The sequence below is a fragment of the Phoenix dactylifera genome, chromosome 13, assembly GCF_051530095.1.
Source record: "Phoenix dactylifera cultivar Ajwa chromosome 13, Ajwa_hap1_PhDact_Kaust_v1.1, whole genome shotgun sequence".
In the NCBI taxonomy this organism is placed as follows: domain Eukaryota; kingdom Viridiplantae; phylum Streptophyta; class Magnoliopsida; order Arecales; family Arecaceae; genus Phoenix; species Phoenix dactylifera.
The window spans coordinates 20055960-20075375 of NC_143202.1; the positions used below are offsets into that span (position 1 = coordinate 20055960).

Genomic DNA, 19416 nt, shown 5'->3' on the forward strand with positions numbered 1-19416 from the left:
AAAGGATGCCGACCAGGAAGGCGCTCGACTAGAAGGCGCCGACCAGAGTGCGCGCCAAGAGGTGCCCAACCAAAATAAGCTGCTCAGTTAGAAAGTGCCGACCAAAGACAGCGCCGAGGCGCTCTGCTAGAAGGTGCTCGCCTAAAGGGCGCCGACCAGGAGTACTCAAAGCAGCCCCGCCACAGGGCGCCCCATTGGGCGATCAGCTCGGCTCGGCACCCTTGCCGAGCCGATGCCTTAACCAAATGTTCAACCTCCGCCTAAAGTCCAAGGGACTTGACAACTCCTACGGCTTGCGACCTGCCACTATCTCCAAGCCATCAAGGCATAAGATCTCCTCAGGCGTTCGGCACGACCTGCCATTAATGCATGAGACTCCCTCAAGTCTCCGATGCACTCAGGCATTTAATGAACACGGCCCAAGACGATCTCCGGATCACTGAACCATCAGAACGTATGGCTCTCCCTGACCGCCGGTTCATTCGGTAATAAATGCACTTACCATCCACGGACCCCAGGCCCACCACAGCCGGCGGTTCAACCACTCCAACAGGTCCAATCGACCGTGACAACTCCCTGATTCCGGTCTGATCCGGTCCCGTTCTCCATTACGCCATTAATGGGCCAAATCGTGCCCAATTATTACAAAACAGGACAAACCTCCTGTCACCTCCCAGGTAACAAAAATCCTCCTATAAAAGGAAACCTGGAGGAAAAAGGGAGGGAGGACCAAAAACCAGAGAAAAAAAACCCGGAGCTGGAGTGAACCCTCCTAGACCGGGGGAAAAAGGAAGAAAACAGCACAGACACAATGGAACACCGGATTCTCTTTGTCTTCTCCACATACTCTCTCCCCTGCTCTCTCCACATACTTGCCCCCTCTGACTTAGGCATCGGAGGGCCGGCGCCGGGGAGCCCGGCCACCGGTTTTCTTTGCAGGACTTGCACACCCCCCCGCAGCGGAGGACGCAGCCAGCCGGCGCACCGCCGTCCGCCCCCTGCAGCAGCGGAGCTCCTCCTTCCCCGGCTTCACGGCGGCCCCCGGGTCCAATTTCCAGCAACAGTTGGCGCTAGAGGAAGGGCCCGAGTTCGCTACCATGAAGCTAAGAAGCAAAGGGGCTTCCAACGCCTCTCGACGTCCTCCACCAAGCCCAGAATGTTCCGTTCGGAACTCACCACCCCCGGTTGAGCCAGCACCTCAAGTTCGACCGGAACAATTTGATGCCCTGGTGCAGCAAGTGCAGGCGTTGGCTACCGCCGTCCAAAGCTTGCAACCCAGGGGCATCCCAGCAGCACCGCCTCCCCCGGCTCCAGTTCAACCGGAGCCCCCTACAAGCGGGCTTCCTCTTCGAGGTCAGGACTCTCAAGTCCAGGCCTCCCTCTGGAGAGAGCACCCAGTCAGAGATCACGGAGGCTGGCCACAGCCTTCAGAAGCTGAGTCGGTTCCAGGGCAACCTGTACCCGGAGGAACCGCTGTAGCGATCTTCCAGAATAATGAACTCGACAAGAAGGTCGAAAAGCTGGAGCGCCAAATTCAGGCACTCCACGGGAGAAAATCGGGACGTAACGGCGACTTCGAGTTCAATACGAAGTCGCCCTTCTCCCAGGAGATTGAAGATGAACCGGTTCCCCTCCGGTTCAAGATGCCCCAGGTGGAGCCTTACAACGGCAAGGCAGATCCCTTTGACCACCTGGAGAGTTACCGGGTCTTAATGGCCCTACAAGGAGCCTCGGAAGCCATGATGTGCAAGGCTTTCCCGGCGACACTCCGAGGACCAGCCCGGCTTTGGTTTACCGGGCTGAAGCCGAGTACTGTCTCTTCCTTTGGCAGCTCGGCAGACAATTTGCTGGCAACTTTGCCGCCAGCCAGCCCCAGCGGCGGACATCTGACTCCCTCCTTGACATCAAACAAAAGGAGGGAGAATCCTTCAAGGAGTACTTGGACCGGTTCACCGCCGCAACATGGGAAGTCCAGGAGCTTGACCAGTCAATCGCCATGTCGGCGCTGAAGACTGGAGCCCGGTCCTACAGATTCCTCTTCTCGATTGAGAAGAATTTCCCAGCGGACCTTACAGAAATGTTCGCTCGAGCCCGGAAGTATGCCAAGGCTGAGGAAGCCGTGGCCGTCAGGCGGGGCGGGACCGAGCAGAACCCCAAGAAGAGGCGCCGTGAGGAACGCAGCCGACCCAGAAGCCCGTCTCCACGACGAGCTAAGAATCCGCCCCGCCCGAAGAGTCCACCCCGGTTGAGAGGACCGCCGCAGCAGAGGTCACTCCGCCCGAGGTTCCCACTGCAGGCCCGTGCACCTGAAGGGAGGTATGAAGAGTATACTCCCCTCAATGCTCCTCGGGCTGAAATCCTCATGGAGATTGAGAGTCGGGATTGCATCCGGCTCCCCCCTCCAAAGCCAGACACCAGAATCCGGCGTGATCTCCGGAAGTATTGCCGTTTTCACCGGGATCACGGCCATGATACCGAGGATTGTTATCAGCTCCGAAATGAGATCGAAGCACTCATTCGCCGAGGGGTGCTCGATCGGTTTGTACAAGGCCGGCGTGAAGGGAAGAAGCCAGCCGAAGGAGCAGCACAGCCTGAAGGTTCTAATGCCAACAGGCCCATCGCTGGCGTCATCAACACTATCCGAGGAGGGACCTCGGCTGGGGAAGCCTCAGGGGAAGGAGCCTCCTCGAAGCGCCCGCGCACCTCTGAAGCCATCTCCTTCTCAGATGACGATCTAGAGGGAGTCGAAACTCCCCATGATGATGCCATGGTCATCTCCATGATCATAAATAAATTTGATGTAAAACGCATCCTGGTTGATAATGGAAGCTCGGCGAATGTTTTGTATTTTGATGTTTATTGTAAAATGGGGATGACAAAAGAACAGCTACGGAGGATGAATGCTCCGCTAGTTGGATTCACTGGGGATTCAGTCCCAGTAGAGGGCGAGATCGACCTTCTGGTCACAGCCGGGCTCGCCCCTCGTGAAAGTACCGTGGGTATGAGCTTCCTTGTGATACGCCTGCCCTCGGTTTACAACGCCATCCTTGGAAGGCCAGGACTCAACGCCCTCCGAGCAGCGGTCTCAACTCACCAACTGCTGATGCGATTCCCCACCAGCCAGGGAGTCGGTGAAGTCCGAGGGGACCAAATGGTGGCAAGGCGATGCTACCTAGCGACCCACGAGGCAAGACGACCAGCCGAGGTGCCCGCCCCAACGACTGACCAACCCTCAACTGAAGTTATGGAGGCACGGGTCAACCCCCAGAAAGAGCGGGTAGAGCCTGGTGAGTTGTTAATTCAAGTTCCCTTACGAGAGAACTTTTCCGAGCTAACCGTGCAGATCGGCTCTGGCCTTGGCGAAAACGAGAGGAGTCGCCTTGTCGACTTCCTACGGGACAATATGGATGTCTTCGCCTGGTCGCCTGTAGATATGCCGGGGATAGACCCAGAGGTCATGGTCCACCGACTTTAGGTGAAGCCGACCTGCAAGCCCGTGCGACAAAAGAAGCGAGGCGCCGCCCCTGAACGACAACGAGCAGCAGCCGAGGAGGTCGGCAAGCTCCTTGAAGCCGGTTTCATCCGGGAGATATCCTACCCGGAATGGCTCGCCAATGTGGTCCTCGTCAAAAAAGCTAGCGGAAAGTGGCGTATGTGCGTGGACTACACCGACCTGAATAAAGCCTGCCCGAAGGACAGCTTTCCACTTCCCAGCATTGACCAGCTCGTGGACTCCACCTCGGGTCACGAGCTGCTGGCATTCATGGACGCCTTTTCCGGATATAACCAGATCCGCATGGCGCCAGAAGACGAGGAAAAGACAGCCTTCATCACCGACGGGGGAACCTACTGCTACAAAGTGATGCCATTCGGTCTAAAAAATGCCGGGGCGACTTATCAAAGGCTGGTCAGCCGGATCTTCAAAGACCAAATAGGCCGAAACATGGAGGTCTACGTGGATGATATGCTGGTGAAAAGCAAGGCGGCGCAAGACCACATAGCCGACCTCAATGAAGCATTCTCCACACTCCGAAAGTACCAGATGAAGCTCAACCCAGCTAAATGTGCATTCGGGGTCACCTCCGGCAAATTCCTCGGCTTCATCATTACACAACGAGGAATCGAGGCCAATCCAGAGAAGATCCGAGCCCTCCAAAGGATGACGCCTCCCAGGACGGTCAAGGAGGTACAGCGGCTCACGGGCCGAGTGGCAGCCCTCGGGAGGTTTATCTCCCGCTCAGCCGAGCGCTGCCTTCCATTCTTTGCAGTCCTCAAGAAGCCGAAGAACTTTTTGTGGTCGGACGAGTGCCAGCAATCTTTTGAAGAGCTCAAGCACTTGCTGGCTTCCCCTCCCCTACTCACGAAGCCTCAACAAGGTGAGCTCCTCTACTTGTATTTAGCTGTCTCCCCTGTAGCAGTAAGCTCGGTCCTGGTCCGAGAGGAGGGGAAACTTCAGAAACCGGTGTATTACACCAGCCGGGTCTTAAGGGATGCTGAGACCCGATACTCCAAGCTTGAGAAGACCGCCTACGCTTTGGTCATCTCAGCTCGGAGGCTCCGACCCTACTTCCAAGCTCACACAGTGGCTGTGCTGACTGACCAGCCGATCTAGCAGATCCTGCAGAGATCAGATCGTGCGGGTCGGATCACTAAATGGGCCATTGAGCTCGGGGAATTCGACATTGAGTACCGGCCCAGACCGGCGATCAAAGCACAAGCACTCGCAGACTTTATAGCCGAGTGCACCATACCAGATGAGGTCGAGCCTGAACCTGAGCCACCGTTGGAACAGACCCCAAGTTTGACATGGACTCTACATGTCGATGGCTCTTCAAACTCGGGGGGTAGTGGAGCAGGATTTATTCTCACCAGCCCGGAGGGGGTGGTCGCCGAGCAGGCCCTGCGCCTCGAGTTTTCTGCTTCCAATAATATGGCGGAGTATGAAGCGCTCGTCGCCGGGCTTAAGCTAGCCAAAGAGCTAGGAGTGAAGGACTTGAAGGCCTTCAGTGATTCTCAGCTCGTCGTCAACCAAATTGTGGGCGACTTCGAAGCTAGAGACCCGACCATGCAGAAGTATCTCCAGAAGGTACGGGATCTCGCCTCGACCTTGGACTCTTTCCACATTCAACATATTGCCAGGTCGGAGAATCTCAGGGCCGACCAGCTATCAAAGCTGGCGTCCTCTCGCATGAGCGAGCTTCCCAAAGAGGCAGTCCTGGAATATCTCCAAAAGCCCAGCACAGACGAGCCCGAGCAGACCCTCTGCACCGAGCTCGAGCCAAGCTGGATGGATGAACTCATCAGCTATCTGCAAGACGAAACCCTCCCTGCTGATGTACGAGAGGCTCGCCGAATCAAGCGCCTCGCCACCCGATACATACTATATGAGGGAAAGCTCTATCGGAAATCCTTCACCTCTCCCCTTCTCAGATGCCTTCGCCCAACGGAAGCTAATTATGCCCTGCGCGAAGTCCACGAAGGAATTTGTGGAAACCATCTGGGAGGACGAGCCTTGGCCCATAAAATTCTGCGCCAAGGATATTATTGGCCGACACTCCAGAAGGATGCTATGGATTTCGTCCAAAGATACGACCGGTGCCAAAGGAACGCCAATGTTCAGCGCCGGCCCTCGGCTCCTTTGACTTCTATCAGCTCCCCTTGGCCTTTTGCCCAGTGGAGAATTGACATCCTCGGGCCATTTCCTCTGGCCACCGGGCAAAGGAAGTTCCTGGTCGTCTCCATCGACTACTTCACTAAGTGGGTGGAAGCTGAGCCCCTCGCCCGGATCACCGAGCAGAAGATGCGGGATTTCGTTTGGAAATCCATCATTTGCAGATTTGGGCTCCCCCGCATCCTTATCTCTGACAACGGTCGCCAGTTCGACAACATCCATTTCAGAGAGTTCTGCTCCGAGCTTGGCATTGACCACCGCTTCACCTCGGTCGCGCATCCTCAGACAAACGGAGAAACCGAGGTAACAAATCGTACTATTTTGCAGGGTCTCAAAACCAGGCTCGACAAATCCAAAGGACAATGGGTCGAAGACCTATACAATGTCCTGTGGGCTTACCAGACTACGTTCCGCGTCCCCACCGGCGAGACTCCCTTCAACCTGACATATGGGACGGAGGCCGTCATTCCACTAGAGATTGGGCTCCCCTCTCCAAGAGTCGAGCACCACGATGCTAGCTCCAACTCTTCGCAGCTCAGAGGCAACCTCGACCTGATCGAGGAAACAAGGGAGGTCGCCCGAGTGCGTATGGCGAGGTACCAACAAAAGACAGCTCAGTACTACAACGCCAGGGTCAAAGTCAAATCTTTCAGACCAGGGGACCTTGTCCTAAGAAGAGCTGAAACCTTCCGACCAACTGAGCGAGGGAAGCTGGCCCCGAATTGGGAGGGACCATACCGAGTCACGCGCATTCGCCGACCCGGAGCTTATCAATTGGAGTCTCTGAATGGGACTCCCATTCCGCGGAGCTGGAGCTCTGAAAATCTCCGCGTGTACCACCAGTAGAACCCTAAGGGGTCCCTCATTATTCAACCATTAAATTCCATTTCTATGAATTTCACTCTATGAATTTCATTTCACGATAAACTGATGGTTTGCGGACTTATTCCGAGCTCACCAATTTTCTTGATTATCCCATGGCATCAGGTTTATTCTTCTTCCCTAACCACGGTTGGGATGCCCTGATACCTCGGGATGATGGAGTACCTGCGTGGACTCCCTGAAGATGTCCATGAGTTTATGGTGCGCTCTCCATCAGCGAGCTCGGCTCGTTCTCCTACCCTGGCCACGGTCAGGATGCCCCGAGACGTCGGGACGCCCCGGTTACCGGAAAGCTCGAGGCGTCGAGACATGAGTAGCGGTCCTCTCTGACCGGACGAGCTCGGCTCGTGCTCCATCGACTATTGAGTAGCGGTCCTCTCTGACCGGACGAGCTCGGCTCGTGCTCCATCGATTATTGAGTAGCGGTCCTCTCTGACCGGACGAGCTCGGCTCGTGCTCCATTTATTGAGTAGCGGTCCTCTCTGACCGGACGAGCTCGGCTCGTGCTCCATCGATTATTGAGTAGCGGTCCTCTCTGATCGGACGAGCTCGGCTCGTGCTCCATCGATTATTGAGTAGCGGTCCTCTCTGACCGGACGAGCTCGGCTCGTGCTCCATTTATTGAGTAGCGGTCCTCTCTGACCGGACGAGCTCGGCTCGTGCTCCATCGATTGTTGAATAGCGGTCCTCTGACCGGACGAGCTCGGCTCGTGCTCCTACCCCGACCTTGGCCGGGATGCCTCGAGACGTCGAGACGCCCCAGTTCATCGGGATGCCCCGATACGTTGGGATGTTGTCTTTATTGGCCAAACGAGCTCGGCTCATTCTTTACCAGCTTCAACCAACGAGCTCGGCTCGTTCCTTCATCGATGGATTTCTCTGCCGACGTCCTCGAAGAACGGAGTCCGAGCAGAGAAGCGTCTTCAGTCGCCTCGGCGCAAGGACGCATACGGTACAAGGTACCCATTTATTTAATGTTTTTACATTACCCATTATTGGATTTCTCTGCCGACGTCCTCGAAGAACGGAGTCCGAGCAGAGAAGCGTCTTCAGTCGCCTCGGCGCAAGGACGCATACGGTACAAGGTACCCATTTATTTAATGTTCTTACATTACCCATTATTGGATTTCTCTGCCGACGTCCTCGAAGAACGGAGTCCGAGCAGAGAAGCGTCTTCAGTCGCCTCGGCGCAAGGACGCATACGGTACAAGGTACCCATTTATTTAATGTTTTTATATTACCCATTATTGGATTTCTCTGCCGACGTCCTCGAAGAACGGAGTCCGAGCAGAGAAGCGTCTTCAGTCGCCTCGGCGCAAGGACGCATACGGTAGAAGGTACCCATTTATTTAATGTTTTTACATTACCCATTATTGGATTTCTCTGCCGACGTCCTCGAAGAACGGAGTCCGAGCAGAGAAGCGTCTTCAGTCGCTTCGGCGCAAGGACGCATACGGTACAAGGTACCCATTTATTTAATGTTTTTACATTACCCATTATTGGATGCTCATGACACCGACACATTGTTGCAAGTCCGGTGAATCCCCGTCACGGGCTGACGGGTATGCAGTCCATTTGTAAGAAAAGAATCCGGTTCGCCCTGGCAACCCGAGGCTCGGATTCGAAATTCGCCGCATTAAGAAGTCCCAAGTCCTAACGACCGCCCTAGGGCTTAGTCGAATTCTGGACTAGGCTCGGAAAAACGTTCCGAGCCCAAACCCTTGGTGTAACCACAAGCGTTGCTACACCATTAGTCGAAGAACCGAGCAATGGAGCTCGGCAAGCCAAACTCTAACTCAAAACCCTGTGGCGGGAAAAGCTCAGGCCCTAGAGCCCATATCCTCGGAACCTAAAACAGATCCGAGCAGAGAAACTTAAACTACAATAGACGAGTTTCCACACAAACGAATATTCATTTCAAAAAGCCCGGAGGCCTAGTACAAGAGCTCGGACCCGGCCTTAACAAAGTATAGAGGCCGCTCCGGCTTACAAAAAAGAAAAAGAAGATAGGAAAAAGGGGGAAAACTACACCAAGGGCTCAGGCCCGGCGACTTCAGGAACAGTTGGCTCTTCTGCGGCCGAGGCCCCCACGGTGGCTTTGGGAGCTGCCTCGGTGACCTCGAGAGCGATCTCGCCTTCTTCAGCTTGACCCTCCTGGTCGGTCCCGCCAGAGGTTGGAACCTCTACCTCCGCCTCCGCTTCTGGGTTTTCGACCCCAGCGCCTGGTTGAAGCAGGCTAAGGTCGAAATCTGGGAGAAGTCGCCGCAACTGATTGCGGAAGTCCTTGAAGCCCTGGATGAGACCATTGACGCCTTCCTCTTCCATCAAGTCGCGAAACTCTTCCGATTCGCGGAAGAGCTTGACGGCGTCCTGGGCCTGCTCCCGGGCCTCCTTCTCTCGAGCCTCGTGGTAGGCGGCCTTCCGCTCCAAAATCTTTATTTCTCTTTCGCGATCCGCGAGCAGAGATTGCACGTCAAGTAGACGGATCTCGAGATCTCGGACCTTTATTCGAGCCTCCCCCACCTCCTGCTCGCGTATAGCGAGCGACGATTCGGCCTCCGTCCGGCGGGCCTCCGCGGCGCGCACTTCAGACATAGTCAAAGAGTGCGCGCCCTTCTCCTCTTTAAGTTCGGCGACCAGAGTCCGAACCTCGTCTTCGGCCGCCCCTAGCTTCGCTTGAAGCACTTTCTGCTCGGCCTCAGACGCGAGAAACTTTGTTTCGGCCTCCTCGCGCCCCCTTTGATGCCTTCGGGCCCGGTCCCGATAGTCCTGGATGATGTGAATCATCGTCTCGGTCTCGTGGAGGCGCTGCAAGAGGGACATGTAAGAAACAGTTTTAAGCCGAAACACAAATTTGCACAGAAATAAAAGCTGACTTACTCGGATGGAAGAGCAAATAGCGGAGTCCATGAACTCGCCGTAGTTCATGGACCGAATTTTGGCCTGGTCGGCCGGGAGCAGCGCGACCCGAAGAACTTCGCGCGCCACTTGTGCATTATCGAGGGCCGAGTCGCCCTCGAAAACAGCCCATCCAGGAGCGTAAGGCACCCGCTCCTGAGGACCCGAAGAACCCGCCAGACCGGCCTCAGCTGGCCTGGGTGCGGCCGACCCCGTTGCTTCTTGGCTATTCCCCGGCTCAGAGCTGGGGAATAGGGGTCGAGTAGACGGCTGACCGGACCGCTGCGTGGTAGAGGTGGGGCGTGCGAGCGCCAGATCTGTTGAAGTCCTCCCTCCCTGGTCGGAATTTGGAGCTTCCCGCCGACCAGTGACTTGCGAAATCGGCACCGGACACGGAAGTGCCATCGTGGCTCCGCCAGAGCCCACGCCCTCTCCCCGACCAGCCTCAGGGCGCACGGGGCAAGAAGCGCGCGCCTCAATTGTTGTGGTCGTCGAGGTCTTCGCCGAGGTCTTTGCTTTCTTCCTCGGCTCGGTCGGTTCTCCTGAGAGTTCGGCCGCCCTCTTCTGGAAGCGGGCGTAAAGGACTTCACTCTTGGTCACCATTTTTGCGATGTCTGCAAAGATGAGCAAAATTAGAACATTAGAACAATAAGGAAATAAGAAGTTGCTGTAACTATCCTTACCCTGAGGACGTGCCGAGCTCAAACCCACGTTCACCAGGGCGTCCTCGCTAATGAGGCCGTTCAGCAAAATCCCGTCCCCAAGGCTGCGGATGGTATCGAAGATCTCCTGCTCACGCGGAGAAAGCTGGGGGGGCCTGTTGATGGATTTAAGTTGGGCCGGCCTCCACCTGGGGTCAAACCCCCAGGACCGTTCAGAACCCAGGAAGAAGAATTTCTCCTTCCAACCATGAATGGATGAGGGGGCACCATGAAAAAGTGGCCGACCCACCCGGAGGGCGATGTAGAGCCACTCCCCGTCTCCCGGGTTCGACTTGAAAATAAAAAGTCGCCGGAAGACGTTGACAGAGGTAGGAATCCCCTGTAGTAAACACAGTGACAGGAAACCCATCTGTCACGACCCCCGCCCCGTTCCCGGCGGGCCGCCGCGACGGTCCTAGGGTGCGGGTAGGCATAAGGCCACCAGCCACCGCGTAGAACCCTACTACCTATCAATCATCAATAAATCTTGAAAAATTTGGCATGATACATGCACAAAATGATCACTTTTTCTATAGTGACCTGTCAGGATTATCTCAATACATACAACACACTACCTGTCAGAGCAGCAATCACATAATCCGTCACATAATGAACCTGGACAATATATATCAATACATTATCTCAGGCATATAACTCATCTGTATAAAAATCTGGTTCCCATTCCATCCATGGTCAAACCCATATCCACAACAGGATCTATGACTGTAACTATGCACTATATACAATAGAAGGTTTATAATACACCAAAAGGTATAAACCTCTATTTACATTATACTATACTATACTATGGAGCGGCACAGCTAGCAGGCAACCACTAATCCTGCTCTTCTCTATACAATACCTGCCCTGCAATCAAAAACACCAAACTGGGGAGTGAGTATATAAATACTCAGTGAGTGGAGTAGAGAGTACTATGCACATGAGACAGAATATAATCATGGCTCGAGATGAAATCTCAAGATCAATAACAACATGAACATGAACTCAACATAGAGAATATGGAGTAAATCATCAATATCACCACAATCAATATCCACTCATCTGAAGCATATATGGAATAATCAAGTAAACATATATGCTACTCATGAATATGCTCAACAGATCATAATGCTGGAACATACAAATCAGGTGTCAATATGCTAAAATCATCACTAGACAGCTGTCGGGAGGTGGGTTTTACGCCCCAGGCGAACCAGCAACAACTCCCTACTATCACATGCATATGCAGGATAAGACACCATATCGATAATGTAAATGCCGGCCAGTATCCAGAACAGAAATCCATCTCACATCTACATACTAAACGGCACCTCGCGGGAATTCTACATCCGCGGAAAGCCATACTGCACCTCGCGGGGTCTTACTATGCCCGGCGGCAAGCAGAATATAAGTCGTAGGACCGGCCGATCCTACGCCTAGGGCCGTGTCCCCCCCTAGGAAGGGACTGGGCTCCGCCCACCCAGAAGGCTACTATGTGCACAAAGGCCGATGTTCAACCCCCATCGACTATAGGTGTCCTGCAAATACTGCCAAGCCATGCATAAATGCCATAATGCACCCTCCCAATACTCTACTAAAAAGGAGTATAATCAAGGCTACCACTCACTTGATCATGACCCAATCATAAACTAACATCAGGGTTAGAAGTGAGGGTCAAAGAAGTGCAATACAACTCAATATACCACTAAAAAGGCTCTACAAATCTTTGAAATAGAGGAAATGAAATCAATTTACAAAAGAAATCATTTCACAATTCGGAATCAATTTGATTACTCATCAACCCCTCGTAATTCCTCTCAATGTTCCCTCAAATGCATGTACAGAATAATCAAGCATGGAGAATCAAGATTATAGAGGAATCTACTACAACAATTAATCAATAAGCTCAGGTGGAATCAAGTCACACTTGGCAACATTCATGAAAATGAATAAGGAATGTGCTCATGGTGCAAAGTACAAGCTCCCACTCACCTGTCAATCTGGCACAGCCCTGATACGCCTCCAAAAATCTACAGCAGGCAGTGGGGAACTTCTTCTTCTTGTTCCCTAGCTTCTTGCCCAACTGTGACATGCATTTACAATACATTTAGTCTTGTATCAAGGGCTATAATCTACGTGCCAATTATAACATAGAGAACTTTAATTGATTCAACTCCCCTGTTCCCTAAATCTTTTCTTTTCTTTCTTCTTTTCCTTTTTAATTAATTAACTCACCATTTATGTGTATTAGGGACTCCCTTGCACGAGTACAAGGTCTCCCTTAGCCTAATCTAGGCTTAATACCCTATTATAGCATGAAATCCCTTATTTTCCACCCGGATGAACAGTAACCCGGACCGATAGTGGGTTACTTCATCCCGGTTTTGATCCACTTTCAGGACTCCAAATTTGATGAAATTTTTACCTAACATTCTACACTCATAGAGGATTCCAAAGAGATAACATGCATCATCATCGGAGGCCGTTTGACCCCCTAAATAATTCGCCGAAGTTGGGACTTCGACACAGTTTTTCCGTAGTGCCGGAAAAATTTGTCAAAATCCGATTCTTCCTCTTTTAACCGCCTCTACAACCCTTATCCGACCCCTCTAGACTATATTCACCCTTTGTATAGCCTAATGTCATCAAAAGACTAGATAGGGATGGACATTCACCTTTTTCTTTTTGGAAATCGAGGTCCTTGCGTAGAGGGGAAGGAGATCTACGTTTTTCCCTTCAGCTGGAAGTGCAACCGGGATCCCTTTCCTCCTCGAATCCCCTTCCTCTTCTTCTTTCTTCTTCTTCTTCTTCTCTTTTTCTTTCTTTCTTTCCTCTGTTTCACGCCTGAGAACCCCCTCCCTCTTTCTCTCGGTTTCATTCCAAAAGCCAGCTCAAACCCTCCAATTAAATCACATCAAGATACTATTCACCCTTTTTTTAATATTATTAAATTCCCATTTTGCCCCTAACACTTCAACATATCTACGGTTATGCCATTAACTTTTGATTCCTTTCCAATTTTACCCTTACCACTTTATCGTATCTACAACTATGCCATTATCTTTTGATTCCTTCCAATTTTACCCCTTACATCAATTTTAAAGAACTATTCTATCCCTTTTTATATAAAAAAATATTTGGGGTTATTACATCCTCCCCCCCTTATATAAAATTCGTCCTCGAATTTAAAAGAGTAAATTACCTGATTACTCAAAGGGGTGAGTGTATCTGCTTTTCATATTCTGCTCGGTATGGTATTGGAAATCAAATCAATTAGAAGTGTTTTACCTTCTATCTCTACCACACAGGTAGGATACACATACTTCGCTTTTGTACTATCCCATTAAACTCCGAGGTTCTGAGCCTCAGAAATTCCTGTACAGTAATCCCCTCATCATCTAGAGCTCGCCTGGCCAAACTTCTTGGCACAGGTACAGGAGGTGGGATGGATACTACTGACGGGGCAGGAGATTTTCCCCGAGCAATCTGCTCCCTCAGAGCCTGATTCTCCGCCAGTACTGTTCCATCAATGCATCTCTACTTCCTACCTCTCCTTGATCATTAACCCTCCATCTATCAGCAGGAGGAGATTTTTCTCTTTGGGGCTCGACATGTGCGGAACCCACATCCAATGCTATATCTGGCTCCATCCTCTTTCCAGGACGAGTAGGTCCTCTCCTTGGAGGTATTCTTTATATCTCTCTAAAAAAGTCAAAAAGAGAGGATGGTCGTTACACACTGAGTCATGATATATTTTACTGAATTGTAAATGACTCATAAAATAACATACAGAAAAATCCTATGCTCCATAGTATAATCCAATACTTAATCCTGACTCATCCTATTGCTCTGACAGGACTCTTCTTAACCTTTGCTCTGATACCATCTCTGTCACGACCCCCGCCCCGTTCCCGGCGGGCCGCCGCGACGGTCCTAGGGTGCGGGTAGGCATAAGGCCACCAGCCACCGCGTAGAACCCTACTACCTATCAATCATCAATAAATCTTGAAAAATTTGGCATGATACATGCACAAAATGATCACTTTTTCTATAGTGACCTGTCAGGATTATCTCAATACATACAACACACTACCTGTCAGAGCAGCAATCACATAATCCGTCACATAATGAACCTGGACAATATATATCAATACATTATCTCAGGCATATAACTCATCTGTATAAAAATCTGGTTCCCATTCCATCCATGGTCAAACCCATATCCACAACAGGATCTATGACTGTAACTATGCACTATATACAATAGAAGGTTTATAATACACCAAAAGGTATAAACCTCTATTTACATTATACTATACTATACTATGGAGCGGCACAGCTAGCAGGCAACCACTAATCCTGCTCTTCTCTATACAATACCTGCCCTGCAATCAAAAACACCAAACTGGGGAGTGAGTATATAAATACTCAGTGAGTGGAGTAGAGAGTACTATGCACATGAGACAGAATATAATCATGGCTCGAGATGAAATCTCAAGATCAATAACAACATGAACATGAACTCAACATAGAGAATATGGAGTAAATCATCAATATCACCACAATCAATATCCACTCATCTGAAGCATATATGGAATAATCAAGTAAACATATATGCTACTCATGAATATGCTCAACAGATCATAATGCTGGAACATACAAATCAGGTGTCAATATGCTAAAATCATCACTAGACAGCTGTCGGGAGGTGGGTTTTACGCCCCAGGCGAACCAGCAACAACTCCCTACTATCACATGCATATGCAGGATAAGACACCATATCGATAATGTAAATGCCGGCCAGTATCCAGAACAGAAATCCATCTCACATCTACATACTAAACGGCACCTCGCGGGAATTCTACATCCGCGGAAAGCCATACTGCACCTCGCGGGGTCTTACTATGCCCGGCGGCAAGCAGAATATAAGTCGTAGGACCGGCCGATCCTACGCCTAGGGCCGTGTCCCCCCCTAGGAAGGGACTGGGCTCCGCCCACCCAGAAGGCTACTATGTGCACAAAGGCCGATGTTCAACCCCCATCGACTATAGGTGTCCTGCAAATACTGCCAAGCCATGCATAAATGCCATAATGCACCCTCCCAATACTCTACTAAAAAGGAGTATAATCAAGGCTACCACTCACTTGATCATGACCCAATCATAAACTAACATCAGGGTTAGAAGTGAGGGTCAAAGAAGTGCAATACAACTCAATATACCACTAAAAAGGCTCTACAAATCTTTGAAATAGAGGAAATGAAATCAATTTACAAAAGAAATCATTTCACAATTCGGAATCAATTTGATTACTCATCAACCCCTCGTAATTCCTCTCAATGTTCCCTCAAATGCATGTACAGAATAATCAAGCATGGAGAATCAAGATTATAGAGGAATCTACTACAACAATTAATCAATAAGCTCAGGTGGAATCAAGTCACACTTGGCAACATTCATGAAAATGAATAAGGAATGTGCTCATGGTGCAAAGTACAAGCTCCCACTCACCTGTCAATCTGGCACAGCCCTGATACGCCTCCAAAAATCTACAGCAGGCAGTGGGGAACTTCTTCTTCTTGTTCCCTAGCTTCTTGCCCAACTGTGACATGCATTTACAATACATTTAGTCTTGTATCAAGGGCTATAATCTACGTGCCAATTATAACATAGAGAACTTTAATTGATTCAACTCCCCTGTTCCCTAAATCTTTTCTTTTCTTTCTTCTTTTCCTTTTTAATTAATTAACTCACCATTTATGTGTATTAGGGACTCCCTTGCACGAGTACAAGGTCTCCCTTAGCCTAATCTAGGCTTAATACCCTATTATAGCATGAAATCCCTTATTTTCCACCCGGATGAACAGTAACCCGGACCGATAGTGGGTTACTTCATCCCGGTTTTGATCCACTTTCAGGACTCCAAATTTGATGAAATTTTTACCTAACATTCTACACTCATAGAGGATTCCAAAGAGATAACATGCATCATCATCGGAGGCCGTTTGACCCCCTAAATAATTCGCCGAAGTTGGGACTTCGACACAGTTTTTCCGTAGTGCCGGAAAAATTTGTCAAAATCCGATTCTTCCTCTTTTAACCGCCTCTACAACCCTTATCCGACCCCTCTAGACTATATTCACCCTTTGTATAGCCTAATGTCATCAAAAGACTAGATAGGGATGGACATTCACCTTTTTCTTTTTGGAAATCGAGGTCCTTGCGTAGAGGGGAAGGAGATCTACGTTTTTCCCTTCAGCTGGAAGTGCAACCGGGATCCCTTTCCTCCTCGAATCCCCTTCCTCTTCTTCTTTCTTCTTCTTCTTCTTCTCTTTTTCTTTCTTTCTTTCCTCTGTTTCACGCCTGAGAACCCCCTCCCTCTTTCTCTCGGTTTCATTCCAAAAGCCAGCTCAAACCCTCCAATTAAATCACATCAAGATACTATTCACCCTTTTTTTAATATTATTAAATTCCCATTTTGCCCCTAACACTTCAACATATCTACGGTTATGCCATTAACTTTTGATTCCTTTCCAATTTTACCCTTACCACTTTATCGTATCTACAACTATGCCATTATCTTTTGATTCCTTCCAATTTTACCCCTTACATCAATTTTAAAGAACTATTCTATCCCTTTTTATATAAAAAAATATTTGGGGTTATTACACCATCACTGTCCTCCAAGCGTTTGGAGTGAGTTGCGCCGGAACCAACTGGCATACCGCCAGCAACTCATTCACAAAGCCGTGAAGAGGAAATCGGAGGCCGGCCCAGAGTGACTCCGAGTGCACTCCGATCCAGCCTACCGGAGGATCGGTTACCCGATCCCTTCGCCTGGCGGGTTCCAAACGGAACCCGTGAAGAGGGAAAAACCACTCTTCGGTCATCTCGACCTCCAGGACACTCATGGTGGACACTACTTCACTAGGCAAAGAACCCATTGCAAGAGAGAGAAGTCAAAAAGAAGGGGGACCTGGGGAAGATGCCGGAGAAAAGGGACTTCGGTCTGAGGAAGACTGGAAGAATAGGAAGCTGGAAGCAGAAAGCAATAGAAAGAGGACAGGGGGCCGGGGGAGAGTTTATATAGACCTCCCCAACGGCCCGGATCAGCGAAGAAAACGCTGCGTCCCGGTTAGATGATAACACGTGTCGGTCTAAAAGACAGAACGACGCATTTAATTAGGGCTAGCGCTTCGAACATCGAAGCGCCCCATCGGATCGTGCGGCCCCATCATGAGCCCACGACGCGAGGACGCTTCGCAAAAAGTGCCCCAATAATGAGGCTTTTCGGGAAGGAAGAGACGCCGCCTATTAAAGGCACCTCGAAGCTTCCGATAATTAAAAACGCACAGTAAATCGAAATTTTCGGAATTCATAATGACCCAACTAAAGCTACTTCCCGCGCTCCAGCTGGTAGCCAACTGGAACTCGGAAGTCGGGGGGTAGTGTTGGGGGAAAAACCCCAAGTCATACATCCACGGAGGCGCTCAGCCAAAGAGCGCCGACCAGAGAGCTGCTCGGCCGAAGAGCGCCAGCCGGAAAGTTGCTCGGCCAAAGAGTGCTGAACGGAGAGCTGCTCGGCCAAAGATCGCCGACCAGAAAGCTGCTCGGCCAAAGGATGCCGACCAGGAAGGCGCTCGACTAGAAGGCGCCGACCAGAGTGCGCGCCAAGAGGTGCCCAACCAAAATAAGCTGCTCGGTTAGAAAGTGCCGACCAAAGACAGCGCCGAGGCGTTCTGCTAGAAGGTGCTCGCCTAAAGGGCGCCGACCAGGAGTACTCAAAGCAGCCCCGCCACAGGGCGCCCCATTGGGCGATCAGCTCGGCTCGGCACCCTTGCCGAGCCGATGCCTTAACCAAATGTTCAACCTCTACCTAAAGTTCAAGGGACTTGACAACTCCTACGGCTTGCGACCTGCCACTATCTCCAAGCCATCAAGGCATAAGATCTCCTCAGGCGTTCGGCACGACCTGCCATTAATGCATGAGACTCCCTCAAGTCTCCGATGCACTCAGGCATTTAATGAACACGGCCCAAGACGATCTCCGGATCACTGAACCATCAGAACGTATGGCTCTCCCTGACCGCCGGTTCATTCGGTAATAAATGCACTTACCATCCACGGACCCCAGGCCCACCACAGCCGGCGGTTCAACCACTCCAACAGGTCCAATCGACCGTGACAACTCCCTGATTCCGGTCTGATCCGGTCCCGTTCTCCATTACGCCATTAATGGGCCAAATCGTGCCCAATTATTACAAAACAGGACAAACCTCCTGTCACCTCCCAGGTAACAAAAATCCTCCTATAAAAGGAAACCTGGAGGGAAAAGGGAGGGAGGACCAAAAACCAGAGAAAAAAAACCCGGAGCTGGAGTGAACCCTCCTAGACCGGGGAAAAAAGGAAGAAAACAGCACAGACACAATGGAACACCGGATTCTCTTTGTCTTCTCCACATACTCTCTCCCCTGCTCTCTCCACATACTTGCCCCCTCTGACTTAGGCATCGGAGGGCCGGCGCCGGGGAGCCCGGCCACCGGTTTTCTTTGCAGGACTTGCACACCCCCCCGCAGCGGAGGACGCAGCCAGCCGGCGCACCGCCGTCCGCCCCCTGCAGCAGCGGAGCTCCTCCTTCCCCGGCTTCACGGCGGCCCCCGGGTCCAATTTCCAGCAACAAGTGTTATGACTAAAAGGTTCTAAATCTAATCCTGTGTATCGCGTGGATATAAAACAAGCAATATAAGATTATGTTACTAATTTTATCTTATTTTTTTAAAACAACTAATAGGTTCCTGCCTAGGCATTCAAGATAGCCACTTATACCAATCTTTTAGACAACCATAACTATGATAAAAGTTTTGCGGTATCAAAGTGAAATCTGTTTCATTTCTGAGTTTAAATCTGGAGCACTTGAAGCAGGGATTTTGGTCAGATTAGTCTAGATCAGAACTAAATTAATCAGCTTCTACTTGTTGTTGGGTATCCTCTAAAGCATTTGCAAGACTATATCACCAAGGTATCTTCATATTACTCCATTTTTTTTCCTACTGCAGATCATTATATATCTCCCATCATATATTAACTAATTATTTGATTGGGAGCTGTAAGATGTTCTCTTGGTTTAACTAGCATGGGTAAAGTTCTACATTTAATGCGAAGCATATCAGTAACATCTTGGAAAATCCTAAAGCTTTTGTACATTATATTTAGAAAATGTGGTGCAACCTATCATATCAGATGTAAAAGTAAAGTTTACAAATCA

The 19416-nt window shown here is 50.4% G+C and overlaps 1 long non-coding RNA gene across 1 annotated transcript; it reads right to left on the reverse strand.

Moving 5' to 3' along the window:
* Positions 1-10759: 10759 nt before the first annotated feature.
* LOC149751465 (uncharacterized) lies at positions 10760-15656 on the reverse strand. Its single transcript, XR_016398242.1, has 3 exons — positions 12828-15656; positions 12145-12235; positions 10760-11019 (listed from the first exon to the last, which is right to left on the reverse strand). It is a non-coding gene; the product is annotated as an uncharacterized LOC149751465 (long non-coding RNA).
* Positions 15657-19416: the final 3760 nt, after the last annotated feature.